We start from the raw sequence: 18,094 nt of genomic DNA on the forward strand, positions 1-18,094 counted from the left end.
TCTGAATTGGTGACCGCTTTATCACAATTATCCATTTAACCCCAGCTCCCCATAATGAATTTGAGATGATTCGTATCTTGAAACGACAAAAAAAAACTCAGATTAATCCACCTAGTGGTGGTAGTGCCTTTCTCGTCGAATATGTACTCATGATCTTTCCGTCGACGTTTGCCTATCCTGAGAATACTTATACGCTTAATACAATTCATGTAAAATTTGACCTTATGAAAAAAAACCTGAATTAATCCACCTATGGTGAACAGAACCCTTCTTACACTTATTAAAATTATTGTTGTATTATTCGTATGTATGATTGTGATTTTTGGTCATTCTAGAAAATATTGTAGTTGATTGCTTTCCATAATAGAATCATCGACCATGGGCTTAACTACCAGATTTTTTTTGTCTCAAAAGCGTAAATTTCATTACTCCTTAGTACTCGTGGAAAGATATCTCGGAAACAAAATGTCCAAACGGCATGAAATTTAATAGCATACTACTTGGATGCTGTAGCTTTCATTTGATGCTGAGAGAACTCAAATCGATTGACACACGGCTGATTCATTTATTATGAAGCATTTTGTCAAAGACCTCTTAAAAAGTTAAGTTGTATTACTCCAAAGTACTCCCCGAAAGATATCTCGGTTACAAAATGTCCAATCGGAATGAAATTCAAAAGCGTTCTTCTAGGGTGCAGTAGCTTTCGTTTCGGGCCTTAGGAACCCGAATCGGTTGATAGACGGCTGAGAAATTTATGGTGATACACTTTGTCAAAAATATCTAAAATAATTAAGTTGCACTACTCCCTAGCACTCTTTGAAAGATATCGCGGTAACCGAACGTCCAACCAAAAAAAAAATTCAATAGCGTTCTACTAGGATGTAGTAGCTTTCGTTTGGGGCCTTAAGAACCCAAATCGGTTGATAGACGGCTGAGAAATTTATGGTGATACACTTTGTCAAAAATATCTAAAATAATTAAGTTGTACTACTCCCTAGCACTCTTTGAAAGATATCTCGGTAACCAAACGTCCAATCAAAATAAAATTCAATAGCGTTCTACTAGGATGTAGTAGCTTTCATTTGCTTCCAAGAGAACTCAAATCGGTCAACAGACGGCTGAGAACCGTGAGTGACATTTTTTTGTAACATACATACACACACACACATACACACACACACACACACACACACACACACACACACACACACACACACACACACACACACACACACACATACACACACACACACACACGCACATACAGACATTTGCTCAATTCGTCGAGCTGAGTTGATTGGTATATGTGACTCGGCCCTGCGGGCCTCGGATCGAAAGTCGGTTTTCCAAGCGGTATTTATACCCTTCTTATCGGTGTAAGAAGGGTAAAAAAGGCTTTTCCTACATACATTCCGTGATATTTTTGCTACTGTTTATTAAGCTCAAATATTACAAAGAGATAGTAGCTTTGGGGCTGTCCATTTATTACGTAAGGCAATTTTTCCGATTTTTCGACACCCCCACCCCCCCTTGTAAGATTTTTTGTATGAAACTCTAAATATTTTTGTATGACGCGTAAGATATTCCAAAACCCCCCTCCCCCCCATAAACCCTTACGTAATTAATGGACAGCCCCTTTTATATATTTGATGCAATTGCATTTTCATGCAGAGCTCCTTGAGAAACGAAATTTGATCATAAAAAAGGCTTTTCCTACATACATTCCGTGATATTTTTGCTACTGTTTATTAAGCTCAAATATTACAAAGAGATAGTAGCTTTTATGTATTTGATGCAATTGCATTTTCATGTATAACTAACTTGTGTAACCAAATATGATCATAAAAAATCTGTTGACAAACGTCTGAGAAATGTATTATGATACATTTTATCAAAAATCTCTCAAAAGCGTAAATTTCATTACTCCTTAGTACTCGTGGAAAGATATCTCGGAAACAAAATGTCCGAACGGCATGAAATTTAATAGCATACTACTTGGATGCTGTAGCTTTCATTTGATGCTGAGAGAACTCAAATCGATTGCACACGGCTGATTCATTTATTATGAAGCATTTTGTCAAAGACCTCTTAAAAAGTTAAGTTGTATTACTCCAAAGTACTCCCCGAAAGATATCTCGGTTACAAAATGTCCAATCGGAATGAAATTCAAAAGCGTTCTTCTAGGGTGCAGTAGCTTTCGTTTCGGTCCTTAAGAACCCGAATCGGTTGATAGACGGCTGAGAAATTTATGGTGATACACTTTGTCAAAAATATCTAAAATAATTAAGTTGTACTACTCCCTAGCACTCTTTGAAAGATATCTCGGTAACCGAACGTCCAATCAAAGTAAAATTCAATAGCGTTCTACTAGGATGTAGTAGCTTTCATTTGCTTCCAAGAGAACTCAAATCGGTCAACAGATGGCTGAGAACCGTGAGTGACATTTTTTTGTAACATACATACACACACACATACACACACACACATACACACACACGCACATACAGACATTTGCTCAATTCGTCGAGCTGAGTTGATTGGTATATGTGACTCGGCCCTGCGGGCCTCGGATCGAAAGTCGGTTTTCCAAGCGGTATTTATACCCTTCTTATGGGTGTAAGAAGGGTAAAAATGCAGAAAAGGGAAATTTTCCATTCAATATTAAATTGCAATGAGAACAGCGAGGGCTCAACCAGCCTGAGCTGACAGAAACTCAATTTTTGAACATGCATCTCATGGATTACAATATATCGAGCACTCGTCTATAATGTCATGATCATTGAATAGCTTTTAAAGAATTTGAAAATATGTATTGATGTTGTATCTTGTTACGATACTAAGTAGCTGCTGATGGAAAATATTGCATTTTTGATAATGAACATGAACGAGTTTAAACAAGTGCGAAGAGCTGTGGGCTTCGTGGTCGTGCGGTTAGCGGCGGCAGTCGTCTAGGCGTATCGTAAGCCTCGGAGTGTGGGTTCGATTCCCGCTTCAGTCGGTGGAAACTTTTCGTCAAACGAAATATTCATCACTGGGCCACTGGGTGTTCTGTGTTGTCCGTTGTCTAGTGTAAGTAATGTGTTCAGTCTGTGCAGCCTCAGGCTGAAGACGGTGTGAATTGTCGTCTTTTTTTTTTAAACATTAGCACCATGGTGATATGTATATAGTCAAATTGTATGACAAACAGCTATTTTGTTCTGAATTCGTTCGAAGCAATTGAAAAATAATGAAAATGCCATAAAAATGAAATTGAGATCTGAAAAATACTGAAATCTTATTCATTCTGGCTAAAACTAGCAGACTACTATGATTTGGCAATTTTTGCCAGGTATTTCAAATCTGGACCACTGTGCACCACATGAATTTGAAATGGTATGATTTGATGAGATTGCTTTGGCCACGATTTTATTCTCTAGCATATATGAATACTTGGACCATTTCTTCATTTCAAATCTTACCGTCAGTGGGGGTGTCAACTGCATAGTCCATCCCTTTGTAGGTCGTTACAACAATATTTTAGCACTAAATCAATGTTGAATTCAGTAGACACGTTTAGTTTTAGGATTGTTTAAAGTATAAATGCTTCAACTTTAATTTTAACAATAATATAGCCTAATTGAAATTGGCCCAATTTTACCCCTTCTAGGGGCCCTGTTGTCCCAAATTTGGTCTGAGATAATTTTCTTGCTAGCCGTTCATCAGGTTACCGAAAATTCTGCTGTTTGATGTGTCGCATGCATGAGTTTGGTTTACTTTTGTATTTGGCCACTTCCGTCGGGACGGAAACGGATCCGGAACACTACCGGTTCAGATATGGTCTAAAACTGTTTTCCTACTAACCGTTCATCAGGTTAACGAAAATGCCGCTATTTGATAAGTCGCATGCATGAGTTTGGTTCACTATTATATTTGGCCACTTCCAGCAGGACTTCCGGAACCAGTTCCGGAACACTACCGGTTCAGATATTGTCTGATATTATTTTCCTGCTAATCGTTCATCAGGTTACCGAAAATGGCGTTGTTTGATGTGTCGCATGGGTGGGTTGTGTTCACTTTTATATTTTGCCACTTCCGGCGGGACTTCCGGAACCGGTTCCGGATCACTTCTGGTTCATATATGGTCTTAGCCTATTTTCCTGCTTACCGTTCATCAGATAATCGAAAATGCCGTGGTTTGATGGGTCGCATGCATGGATTTGTTGCATTTTCATGTCTGGCCCCTTCCAGGGGTACCGGTCCGGAACACCTAAAGGGCCATAACTCCGGAACGGCTGGACCGATCCGAATCATTTTCAATAGGAAAAAATAGGACCAGATTACGCGTCGAATGAACCATCGGTCGTTAAAATCGGTTGAGGATTACTGCCAAAAAGTGATGTGAGTTTTTTTGTCCACACACATACACACATACACACACACACATACCCACATACATACACACAGACATCACCTCAATTTGTCGAGCTGAGTTGATTGGTATATATGACTTGACCTTCCGGGCCTTCTATCAAAAAATCATTTTTGAAGTGAACATATAGCCTTTCCAGTACACTTAGGTGTACGAGAAAGGCAAAAACAAACAAATCTGAAACACAAGGAGAAATCGGAAGAACCAGTTCCTTGAAATGGTGTGTAAATGTATTTTCTTTATGTCTTTTAATATGATGTTTTATTAAATTTATATCCAAAATATGATAATTTTTTCCATCTACTAGGCTTACGATAAACATAGCATTTAAAGTTTTTCGGCTATTTTATCTCCCGAAATCGACCATCGGTATGTATCGAGTCAGTCTTCGTTTCTTTTTTCCTTTGGAAGCATGCATAATTTTCGAGCTCGACACTTTTGGAAACGGACGTTAGGGATGAGAATGGACAACCAGAAGCGAAGAAGCGAACTAGCTGGCAAGCGGGATTCAGAAATAATAGATATGAAATGGCCATTAAATAAATCTTGTTTGATGGCTTTAATGGCGCAGCCCATTCGTGGAAAGTATCACGCTGTCTCTAAATTCTGATTTATGACGACAATTTAACTACAGCTCTGTGACTACGGAGTGCTTCCAATTGGGTTCCGGATTTCACTCTGTGAGAAGATCAATGGTCGCTGACATGTTTATCGTAAATCAAAGTGATTTTGAATATCAGTGCTGAAATAAATTAGCATTCGAAGGACAACTGCAGCAAAATCTCTGAGCTTGTAATGCCCTATAGAGTGTATATTTTAGTTATATTTTCTGTTATGCATTTTGCTAGGAAATTACTGTAATAAGCTTTAAAGATTGTTTTAAATTGAAATAGTTGAAATACAAAGCTTTTAATCTAATTTAATTATCGTAATTATGTCTGTGGCACAAATTTCCCACATGAAGGAGAACGTGCCTCTGAGCCGACCTATTTGATGTCTGTAATTTAGATTATACCTAATTTTAATGGTGAATTATTTGAACAGTTTTGATGCGTACACACTTAATTTAGAATGCCGAATCTCGATTTACAAATGCCCTTAGAAATTAGCGGTTTCGAATTTCTCACCAATGTTGCAGCTTTTCTCTAAAACCACTTCACAGGCACAAAAAAGTCCTATAATTGCGTCGACTTTATCCTAAGTGAAAATTATCAGAAAACTTTGAAAGGTGCATATTAGATCACTTTTCCCTAGAATCGACAAATGACTGTAGCCTATTTTTCAACGGAAAAAGTGTAAAGCCTAAAATTTTCAACTAAGAGATGCATGCTCATCTTACTATTCAATACGAATGCAAAACAGTATTCGAAAAAGCGCGTGACAAAGCATTCTTCCGCCAGTGTGTAGGTCTCATTTTAACCCAGCATCGGAGTCATTAATCACTTCGACGCCGCATCTGATACAGTGAGCTGAAAGTGTGCAACCGGATGAGAAACACATTATTACACAGTACACAGGTTAGGTATCGACCAATAGCAAGGATCCGGAGTCCAACACCGAGGGTAAGAGCGGTTGGCCAAAAAGAGTCATGAATCAGCATGTTTGTAACTGGTGGCAATTTATCACGCTTTTGGCCTTGTTCCTGTATCTATCCTGTCGATTACTTTTATGATACCAGACTTTGTTACTAGCAGCCGACAGCGGGCACATTTTGGGAGTTTTTTTTACATATTGGCTTCATCATCTAACATTGTTCGGGATGAACAAGCAGGAAAAACACATTACTTTTGGATAATTTGGTGTGAAATTCAATACGATCGGCCGCAAGAGATTTATGCGTGTCTGTACGGAACATTTTTTCTTCCCGAACGAAACAATCCGCCAGTAACGAACTAAAAAAAAGGTGGAACGTCTGTAGGCGAAGGAAAACAACATTTGCTTGACATATGCTAATTGGGGACTACGAAGCAAATTACCACAGTTGATCATGTGTGTGAAGCGCCGATTTTTTAACATGGGGAAGCATAGGAAGTAAATTTTAAAATGCTTCTAAAAAATTCAAAACACTATTTAATTAAAAACGGATTGATGTACGGGTTAAGAATCTTCGTTTTCTACACAATCAGTACCTAATCTAAGAAAAAACTTTTTAATCAAAATTATATGCTAAAAAGTTTGCTAATTGAATTTCTCATCACGTACACCAACCCGCTTTTAATTAAATATTATTTTGAATTTTTTAGAAGCATTTGAAAACTGACTTCCTATTCTTCCCCATGCTAAAAAATCGGTCCTTCACGCATACAGTAAACTTTTTCCAGGTGGCAGCAGCGTACCTTCGAACTCTCGAATAGAAGAACAGCGCCTAATGGTTGTCCTATCAATACCGCCAACAGAGAGCAGTTTCTAGGCGTTCTGAAAATCGATTTGTAACCGAAACCATTAAACATTTCAATGGCTTTTCTGCTGCGTTAACAGCGGTGTTCCCAATGACGTATGAGATTCGTTTAGCTGAGGTCGTTTTCACTGTGCTCAGGCGCTGTTTGCTGCCAGCTTCCCGGGGTGCGTAGCTAAACTAGAAAATGTGATAAATAGCCTACGAGTGACAATTAATATTTTGACAGTTTTTAGAAGTCATTTACTAGCGGCTGTGCCTAATTGATGTCATTTTTATATTTGGAAAATATGTATACATGTGCTGTGGATATTAAAAAAATGTTAGTTAAATGTTGCGAAGTTAAAGATTACTTTTGATGTCAAATTAGATTATAACTTCAAAGTAGAATTAACATTTTAAAATGAGGATTCAAAACTCCTTACTCGAAAATCTGGAAAACCGAATGCATAGAAAAAAGGGATGATCTGTCCCATTCACAAGAAATGTGACCATTTGAATTGTGAAAACTTCAGAGCAATCACCATCTTGAATGCCGCCTACAAAGTGTTTTCCCAGATCGTTTTCCATCGTCTGTTACCTGAAACGAATGAGCTCGTGGAATGTTATCAAGCCGGCTTCATTGTCGTCCGTTCGGAAATGGATCATGTAACGTTTTGCGTTTTTTAGTTAAAATCGAAAAGAAAAATAAATAAATAGACTAAAAGTTATTTAAATTTTTGTTTTATATTTACGTTAACGATAATGAAATATTTCATTTGTTTGTAAAATCGGTCCATGCCTGTTACTTATGCTCGTGTATGTCATAGTATGTGTTAAAGCTTTCGTGTTATTAGCGCTTTTATAGCATGATGCGCATGGCGCTTACATACTTTTTGGCGGATTACAGTCGCGCTGCAATTTTGTCGCCATGCATGAAAATCGCCATGCCGAATTAGTTGGCGCGATTTGGAATAATAGTTAGCAATTTCAATACATAGTGGGACTTTTGAAAAGCGGCACAGTTTCGAGGCGCAAGTAATATTCTGACTCGGTCATTTCGCTACGAGTACGGCTGGCAAGCAGAAGTGCGCGAGTTGAGTCTAATCCAATCTAAAGTTTCAGTTGAGTTGAGTTTGAGATTACTTTGAGTTGAAGTCGATTAAGTTAATTACGGTGTAAATTGAATTTCTAGTAGAAGGTAAAAGTAGTGAGTGAGTTTCTAGATTTTGAAGTGATGTTAAACGTGTTTGTGATTTCTTTCTCTTTAGTGGACCGAGGTCCGATATTTCGCGGTTTCTGCTGATTTTTATTGCATTACGGAACTAACTACGAAAAAAGGTAATTAAATCTAATTAAATTAAAGGTGCTTAAAGCTAATATTAGTTCCTGTTGGACGTGTAGCGCCCAGCGCTTTTTTCGTACGGCTGGTTTTTGTGAGTTTCATTCGGCAATCGTCATCGCCGAATCGGGGAACTTCTGGTGGAGTGTACCGCCATTTCCGTTTGGATCAACGCGACCCGTGTGCCCAGCGAAGGCCCGCCTCCAGTAGGCAGTTAAACGGAGGCGTGAGTGAAGTCGCTCGTCCATTATCGTAGCGAGGTTCTCCCGTCGGTCGCCAAAAGCCGAAGGTAAGGTCCCGTCCGTCAATCCCCGTGGACCGGAGTACGAGAGGCGATTCGCTGAAGCGTGTCGTCAATAGCACGCCACGAATCCGATCCAATTCCGGAAAGTAGGAAACGTACTATTCCCCGCTCGGTCATAGCTGGAATCTAAGTACGCGAAGCCGGGTCGCTGGGCTCTTTAGTGCCTTCCTATTGACCGGAGGAGGATCCTCCCGGGTACAAGCGGTTTCCGCCGTTTCCCTCTCGAGTAGACAACCGGAAGCTTCCAACCAGCCGCCACTCCCTCCGCACCGGTAATTCGGCCATACCGCACACGGGTCCTTCGTCATCGCTGCGCGCCAAATCGCAGCACGGTCACGCCGGCGAACACCATTTCTGACCGCCATCTCCGAACGTCGAAGTCGTCGCCATCTTCGAGCTACGTCCCCCGTCACCGAGCATCGTATCGTCGAAAAACCTGCGCAGGTACGTGAAGAGCTTTTTTGTACATGGCCATGTTTGCTCTTTCCCATCCCGTATGAATATCTTCCGTCCAACACGAATGAATTCCTAGAATAAATAGTAGAAAGTTTGAAATTTCGTTTAGTTCCGTTACGTTTCACATCGCTTAATTGAATAAACATACTCACTACCTTCCGTTACGTTTTAGTTCCGTTACTTCGCTCGGATGAGTAAGAATCCCTTCGGTTTTCCCTAAGTATCTTTTAGCCTGTGAAAGAGTTGGAGTTAAATTTGCGTTCGAAGAAATTCTGCCGTTTACCAAGAACCGTTCAAAACCGTCCCTGAGTGAAATAGTCTCTTGCAAAGTCGGGCAAATTTCAACACGACCGGTGGTCTCTCTTTGAGAGTGGCGCTTAAGCCACCGTGCTTTAACCAAATCCTCAAGAATAGTTTACGAACGGTTACAATCAGATCTTCACCGCATGGAAAATCTTCCAGAAAAGCCGTTAATATCAGGTCCCGAAACATACCCTCCTCATCGACTTCAAGGCAACAGCATCGACCGCACAGATCAATGGAAAATCATGAACCAAAACGGATCTCCTGGGATGCTGACCAGGCTGATCAAAGTAATGATGAACGGTTTGCACAATTGCGTATGGGTTTCGGATGAACTATCCAGTTCATTTGAATCTCCACAAAGCTCAACAGCCGGGGTACGAATTTTACACAATCGACATGTACATTGTCGCTAGAACATTTGGCAGAGCTGTGCGCCCACCTGAAACGTGAAGTAGTTAAGGTAGGAAAACAAAGTACGTGCTGGTAGGGGCACGGACACGAGACATGAACAATGCCAATGTTAGAGGTGGACCGGCAAGTACTTGCAATTCTCGAGGACGATCTTTAGCGGTGTGCAGGAGAACGGTATGTGACGGAGAAGGACGAACCCCGAGCTCGTTGCATTCTACGGCGAACACAGCATCAAGAAGGTGACCGACGAAGCATAAAGAAAGTGGTGGGCAGGACATGTTGCAAGAACGCCGAACAGCAATCCTGCATATTTGGCGTTTGCTAATGATCCGGTTGGCATAAGAAGGCGTAGAGCACAGAGAACACCCTGTGCGTACCAGGTAGAGGGTACCGTAATCCGGGGTATCATTGATCAGCGGGGTAACATTGATCGGCTTGACCCACCTCATGAAATGTTCAAACAAGCATTTTATATTGAATAAGTTTCTACTATGGAATGGTATATCGTAATCTGCTATCATTTAGCTATTAAATGACATGCAATTTATGAAAATTGAAATTCATAAACATTGAATTAAATCGATTTTTCCATAAGTGTGTTTCGTAACGCAATGAGATACACTGTCAAACATTCATGCTTGGCGTGAATACTAGATGTAATATGAGGTTCGAAATCACTGTTTTACTTCAATATGATATCCTAGAGTTGGATTTAATAAACGAAACTTTTATGAAAATGCTATTTTTCAGTAAAATATAATGATTTATTAAAAGTCGGCTATCAATTTCATAAGCCATTGCCTACCTTTAGGCGTTATTCGTGGTTTAGAGGATTTTATTCCTAAAATAACTTAAAAAGTACATTATTTGTAAGAATTTGGACAACATATTCGAAATCAGCGACCCCGAATTTAGTAGGTAAGAGTATTTCCAACACAAATGAACATTGATCACTGACATGATCAATGTTACCCCAAATCAACACAATCAAAAATTAGATATAAAAACCTATTTAAACATGCTTTAAAGTTTTACAATACTTTTTCGAGCAGCTTAACACAAACTCAGAGGGCCAGTACTTCTTTTAAAAATATAAAACATGTAACATTTGCTTTAACAAGAGAATTATTCAAGAAAGATCGAAAATTCTGATCAATGTTACCCCGGATTACGGTATTTGAAAGAAGCTATGATTCCACTGAAAATCTCTTCCATCATCTGCTTCATTTGGGCAGCTCTTCAAGTGAAGATACGACTCAGGCTTTAGAGAAGGATTTCTGCCATTCGGATACAGTGGAATATCATTCTTGCCTTTCCGATCAGGCTAAGGCCGGGGTGGTGTCTGCTGTGCATAGTTGCCGTCTCCATTCCACTCGGTCCATGGCTGTTTGTCTCCAGTTCTGCACTCTGCGTAGCGTCTGCAGATCGTCCTCCACTTGATCGACCCACCTAGCTCGCTGCGCACCATGGCTTCTTGTACCGGTCGCATGACTCTCGAGAATCATTTTAGTCGAGCTGCTATCCGACATTCTGATGACGTGACCCGTCCACCGTAGCCTCCCGATTTTCGCGGTGTGGACGATAGTTGGTTCTCTCAGCAGCTAATGCAGCTCGTAGTTCATTCGCCTTCTCCAAGTCCCGTCTTTCATCTGCACTCTGCCGTAGATGGTACGTAACATCTACCGTTCGAAAACTCCAAGGGCGCGTTGGGTCTCTGCACGTAGGGTCCATGTTTCGTGCCCATAGAGGACTACCGGTCTAATCAGCGTTTTGTAGATAGTTAACTTCGTGTTACGGCGAACTTTTCTAGGAATCCCCCCCTCCACTTACCATTTACTAATTTTCGCCCCCTTGGAACTGATGTTTGCCCCCTAGGGGGCGATGTCGTCCACTTTGTGAATCACTTTTCTAAACCGTATGCAAGATTTAATCAGTATTAGGGGGAATCGGGACATAATGGACACCCGGGGCGAAATGAGCACCCCTGTTTTTGCCGAAACAGTTAACTTTTATGTTAAACTTTTAATGCATTAGTGTAAAGAAACAAGTCATTGTTCTATTTTGCAAAAGTATAATTTATATTTCTCCAAAATAACAAAAATATCATTGAAATTTAAATATGTTTTGATATTATTATATATGGTGAAATTCTTATAATTTCTAAGCAGCGGCAAATAAGGTATTACAAGTGTTTGAGTGTGTCCACCAAAAAACAAGTGAATTGTTACCTTATCTGCATGTATACGCAGGTTTAGCAATGGATGAAGTACTTATTTTTTTATCAGAATGTACTCAAAATAGCCATTTAAATGTTGTAGTCGATTCGGGGGGCTAAATGAACACTGGAAATTACGAATGGATGTACGCGCATTGCATACTGTTAGGCGTTTTAGAGAGTTAAAAAAAACAATCCGATTAGTTTAGCTTAAATGACCCCGATGGGTGCCCATTTCGCCCCGTACCTTTCCTGACTGCCCTAAAAAACACACGGTTTACAAATAATTATTTCTTCAAAATATTGACATTCTATCTGCAGTAAATGATTGCAATATGTAGGAAAAAAGTTAAAGTTGTAAATATGTTAAGTTTTTCTCTGTTATACAGGCCTGACGTACTCATTTGCTTAGGATGTCCATTATGCCCTTAATCCCCCTATGTGGCTCTTCTATACACGCATTTATTTTACAAATTTGAATCACAGATGTGAAATAAAATTATATTTTGTTAGTTTGTATTTTGTTTGAGAATTTATTGGATACGGTGTAAGGAGTGATTGTGATAGATGCTCAATATGTTCACTACAGTTCGTGGTGAGTTTCGAGTTTCCCGAGCGAATCGGCGACGGTAGCGAGGGTTCCAACAAACACTTCGTAATTGAGAAATGCAGCAGTACAGAACGCGTGTTAGAAATAACCTGGCATTAAACGAGGACATTTTCTCGTTTCACATTCAGTTACGAGACAACCTGGATGTTCTTCGAAAGTACACCCTAATATTGATGAATGCAGTATGTATTGGGTTGTGTGTAAAAAGCAACAGTTTCAGAATTGAATAAATGTTAATAGTTTGAGTTTCATAACATAAGTCGTTTCATTTTTAGGTCACCTTGCTGCGTCGATATATGTAACACCACATTCTCCTAAATCTAGCATTGACTTGAAAGTCTAACCATTCTCCAAATTCCAGGTCACTCCCATTTCACACAAAAAAAAACTAACTCAATTGGTTTCCGTTTCCAAGTTGGGTAAGGTGTTCTTCTGACAGTATACATTGGCTTGCTCAATCGCTGATGATAAAGTAGACATGTGTACAACTTCCCCTGGGCTGTTGGTTTATGCAAATTGAGATTTTACGAATAAAGTGTGGACACTTCACTCACTCCCGTTGGCGGCCATCTATCTGCGCCAAGTGGTCGAAAAGTGTTGAGCTACCCTATGACCACTTACGTCCGCCAAACCTCTTTGCTTTGTGTAAACAATAATGCGGGCAAACAGTTGCAGGTGGTATTTTTCGCTTCAAGAGTTTAAGTTACTATAGGCTGGAAGCCAGTTTAAAAACCACTTCACAAATGTATGTGCACTGTTTTTGCATCAGAAAGGCATGAGTTATTGATTTTGGGTGGATGAATGTTTACGTTAGAGTAGCTAATGGGGGATCTTGTTTGATCGTGTAATTGATGGACCTTACTTCATTACGCATAAATTTGTCCCAAGCTGCTGTAGGTTTGCACAGAAATCTTGACAGGTTCAATTACGTCGTGTTTCTAAATGGACAAAAAAAGCACCAACCACATAGATCATGACATTTCCAATCGAAAGAGTGTCAAGTGCTGGTGGCCTTAGCGAAAACAATTACGCGCCATAAACAGCGACCGGCGCGCCAATCATCACTTTAACTGATTGACAGCGGACTTGAACGCACTACTGTTTGACAGACACTATAGGCTATGGCTATGAGATGACTGGTTTTGCTGCCGTCCATCGTCGGTTGAACGTCCAAGACAGCTCAACAAAAGATTAAAAAAATAGTCCTTCACGATATGGACGAGAGGGTGAAAGTGTTAAGCAGCAATTTTCAAATCAAGAAGAGAAGTAGTTTTACGTCAAGAGTGCTGCTCAAAAGTTTTCAGCCCAGGCTTCCGTAATACGAGCTGACGCCGAAAAATAGAGAAGCCTTGGAGGCCGTGACTTGCGCTCTTTCTCACCAGACACGTTTCTATTCAGTAGTTGATCAAAGTCCCGCTTTCAGGTTAAGTGAGGATTGATGAGTTTGTGGAGTGTTCGCTGGGCGACGACGAATGAAGCACAAGAGCAAGAAAAAACAGATATCATCCTATTAGATACCCACCACGGGGCTCAGCTTACAAACTTTTGTTGATTCAACACTCACTTTTGGATACGAGAATGTCTGAAAATGACACTCAAAAAAGAAATGATTAATGAGTTCACGCTCTGCCATGAAAGAAAATAACATTTTTCTTTCCACCATTCATTTTTCATTCGCACCTTGAGCTGCCATGCTGGTTCGTCTCGGAGTATAATGTCATTGTCAGAGTTGGATCTAGGTAATTTATGACAAGCTACATAGTTAACACCGACAATTTTGATTACATGCTGCTCTTGTTAGTGCAACATGGGAGGTTGGGAAATAAATTTCAAAATGTATATTCTGTAAAAGCTTTTGAGGTTTGAAATTAAGGTAAAGTAGAAGCATCTAGGTATATTTTGACTAACATTTTTTTGAGCACACGGGTCTCGTCATCCACAGAACTCATAATTTTAATGATAAGAAAATTCCAGGTGATAGTTGTAGAGGCTTACAGGGAAGTAAAGCGTTCATCCTGGGCTATCGAAACGTTTCGTTGGTTTTCAAATTGCTCCAAAGGGTATCATGGGGCTTGCAGAAGTGCACCAGAAGGTTATAGAGGGATCTCAAGGCGTTTCAGGAAGTTTCGTCGAATTTCAGGGCTTCAGGAGGGTCCACGGCTTTCGTGAATGCTTTAAAGGGTGCGTTTGTAGACGTATCAGTGGATTTTAGGGGGTGATGCGCAACACTTATTGTGCTTATACATTCTCAAAGGAGCTTTTAAAACCCGAATCAGTTATTGAACTCTACTTGACCAAACATAGTTACATGAGGCTAACTGAGCATAAACTTTATTAAAAGTTATCTAAATGATCGATATTTATACTTTATCACTTGTAGATACAATGACCAATAATTTAAAATTGTTAGATATCCTTCGACTCATTCTTACTCTAACATAAACTCGTCTTAAGGTGATACATCAGAGAATAAAAATATGGTTGGCCACAATAGCCGACTTGAACCCCTATTCGCGTTTTCAGTAGCACTAATCTTGAAAATTCGTAAACAAATGCGCCTGGTTTGAATAATCTGCCTCTTTAGGAAATTGAACAAAGCCAGGATAAACAAATGCAGCTTGGTTCGATGCTTCGATCGTCAGTTTTGTACCTCTAACGTTTGTAAACGATTGCTTTGAACGATTACTTTGACGAGGAGTGCAGAGAGATTTTGGAGAAGATAAAACGTAGCGTCGTACAGTGGTTCCATTTGTTCAGGGAAGCGGTCATAAATCATTTTCTTCGTTTTTTGGAGGGCATAATCATTATAAGTGACCAGAAATAGCATGTTAGGACTAAAAAAGGATATTCCAGCACATTTTCATGAACATCACTTGAAAAATATTAACTTTGAACATTTTTATTTATGATAATGAAAATATCATCAAGCTTCATTTTGCACAGAAATCAGTAATCACAAATGTTTAATTATTATGAAGAGTGGGTCGAATTCTGAGAAATGTTTGTTCTGTTTTCGTTAAAACATGTATCGCACGGCAATATTATAATATATTTTTGTGAATACTATCAGTAATAGCATTCAAATTGTGATTATTGGTAAATTTTATTTCTGCTGCAATAAAAAAACAAAACAGAAGATTTTTACTCAGAAATAAGGTAGTTTGCGCTGTCGAAACACAGAAAATCATCACAAATCCAATAAGTATGTAGAACAATGTATAACTACATTACCTAATACCCAATAGTAATAATTCTGAAACAATAGTACAAAAGTGTAATTACAGAATCAATTATGCACTTATTAAATTATTTCAAACAAATATTTTAGATTAATTCACAATACGTACATAAAAGGAAATCTTTAAACCATAAATACATATATTGTTTTACTCAGTCATATGTCATATGATTCATGCGCCCGCGTTCTGCACAATGAAAAAGTTTTAAGTTTTTCCAGTCGTTTTTGTTTCTAACAATTGCAATGGAAATGCTATCCATTAATGTAGTACGTGGAATTTTATTCAAAGAAAGCTCTAACCCAACAAAAGAAATACAAATACCGCTCTACATTGCAGTATATTCGACGCCTGCCATAGTATTATAGAAATCAATTTGAATACAAAGATTTAACGTTAATAAATTTATGAAATATTTTGATCTGGGAAGAGAATATGAAGAGTTATGTCAAGTAAATATTATTCAATGAACGCATTTACTCCTTCTTTTTACATCACTACAGTTTTAGGAACTGAAATGCAAAATTTCTTATCAAATTTGACAATTACAAACGCAAGTTTTGACGAGACCAAATGAGAACGGTTGTTATGCAATTACTCATACCTCAAGTCTTATCTCCAGAACTGTATTGTTTTTAATAATAAAAAAAAAAAAAACAACTACAAAGTTTGTTTTCAAACTAAATATCCCTCAATTATTGCAAATACATGTCATAAAAATATATCCTGGGAAAATTTCAGTCATTTTGGTACGCATTTCAGACAGTTACAGAAGGACTAGTATATATAGAATGTTGTAGTTATTTTAATGTATATTTTTGTAAAAACATCGGGAAACTTCCAATACGTCATGCAAACTTGTTTGCAGATATTTGCATCTACAACCTTCACAGATTGATTCTCCTACTCAAATCTTACCATTTGATGGCTGACGATTGATTAAATGTGGTTATGATCGTATTCGAAATGGTATAATTTATGGCAGAAGGTTATTGCATTGCAACCATAGCAAATTGCAAATGCCCCATAGAAAACTTAAAAGTGTTTCATAAAGAATAAATAAATCGTCTCCTTAATGCTAGAACTAGGTAACTTGAAATTTGACGTTTTTGAGTTGAATATACCATTATATCGAGCTTTTGAGCTCTATAATATATCCAAAGACCAATGAAACATGATTTTAAACGACGAAAATATTCACCATTTTCAAAACTAGGTATCTCAGTGTGGAATACAAGAACTGAGTGCTATAACTAGGTAACTAAGAAAATCATATCTATTTCCAACCACACAGGTTAAAAGCTATCGGACGCTTGGACGTGTAAATGTTACTAGTCATTCTTTTGTTAGTAGATTGAAAATCTACTACTGTTTTTTTTTTTTCATTTTAGGCCTAAGCACTTAAAATATTTTACTTGTATTGATTTAGCTAAAACTGTGATTGTTCGTAGACGATTATTTTATGAACATTTTGAGGTGTCATGTGGTGATATAGCAGGCATCCTTTCAAATTCAGTAATTGCACGATAATTTCAATATGTAAGCATTTTCAAATTTGTATACTGCAACAAGAAAACTGGAAAGAATGATATCTATAGTGGTAAAAATAAGGTATCTCAGAACATCTCCTCCATTATTTATGTTGCATTTTGAGTGCTATAACAGCTCTCCAACGTCGGTCACGCCCACACTCGCCAGATCACGCTCCATCTGGTCCGCCCATTGTGCTCTCTGCGCTCCACGCCTTCTTGTACCAACCGGATAGTTAGCAAACACCAACTTTGTAGGGCTGTTGTCCGGCATTCTTACAACATGCCCTGCCCATCGTATCCGTCCAGCTTTAGCCACTTTCAGGATGTTGAGTTCACCGTAGAGTGCAGCGAGCTCGTGGTTCATCCTTCTCCGCCACACACCGTTCTCCTGCACGCCGCCAAAGATCGTCCTTAGCACGCGTCCTTAGCACGAGTGCTTGAAGGTTCTCCTCGAGCATCGTCCATGCCTCGTGTCCGTAGAGAACCACCGGTCTTATTAACGTCTTGTACATGGTACATTTGGTGCGGGGGTGAATCTTTTTTGACCGCAGTTTCTTCTGGAGCCCATAATAGGCACGACTTCCACTGATGATGCGCCTTCGTATTTCACGGCTCACGTTATTGTCAGCCGTTAGCAAGGAACCGAGGTAGACGAATTCTTCTACCACCTCGAAAGTATCCCCGTCTATCGTAACATTGCTGCCAAGGCTTGTCCTGTCTCGCTCAGTCCCACCTACCAGCATGTACTTTGTCTTAGCCGCATTCAGCACCAGTCCGACCTTAGCTGCTTCACGTTTCAGGCGGGTGTACAGTTCTGCCACCGTTCCAAATGTTCCAGCAATAATATCCATGTCATCCGCAAAACAGACAAATTGGCTGGATTTCGTGAAGATCGTACCC

At 39.2% G+C, this 18,094-nt stretch overlaps 1 long non-coding RNA gene across 1 annotated transcript; it reads left to right on the plus strand.

Moving 5' to 3' along the window:
* The first annotated feature begins 7,456 nt into the window (after positions 1-7,456).
* LOC134287092 (uncharacterized) lies at positions 7,457-9,315 on the plus strand. Its single transcript, XR_009997009.1, has 3 exons — positions 7,457-7,983; positions 8,054-8,123; positions 8,187-9,315. It is a non-coding gene; the product is annotated as an uncharacterized LOC134287092 (long non-coding RNA).
* The last annotated feature ends 8,779 nt before the right edge of the window (positions 9,316-18,094 follow it).

The sequence above is a fragment of the Aedes albopictus genome, chromosome 2, assembly GCF_035046485.1.
Source record: "Aedes albopictus strain Foshan chromosome 2, AalbF5, whole genome shotgun sequence".
Taxonomy (NCBI): Eukaryota; Metazoa; Arthropoda; class Insecta; order Diptera; family Culicidae; genus Aedes; species Aedes albopictus.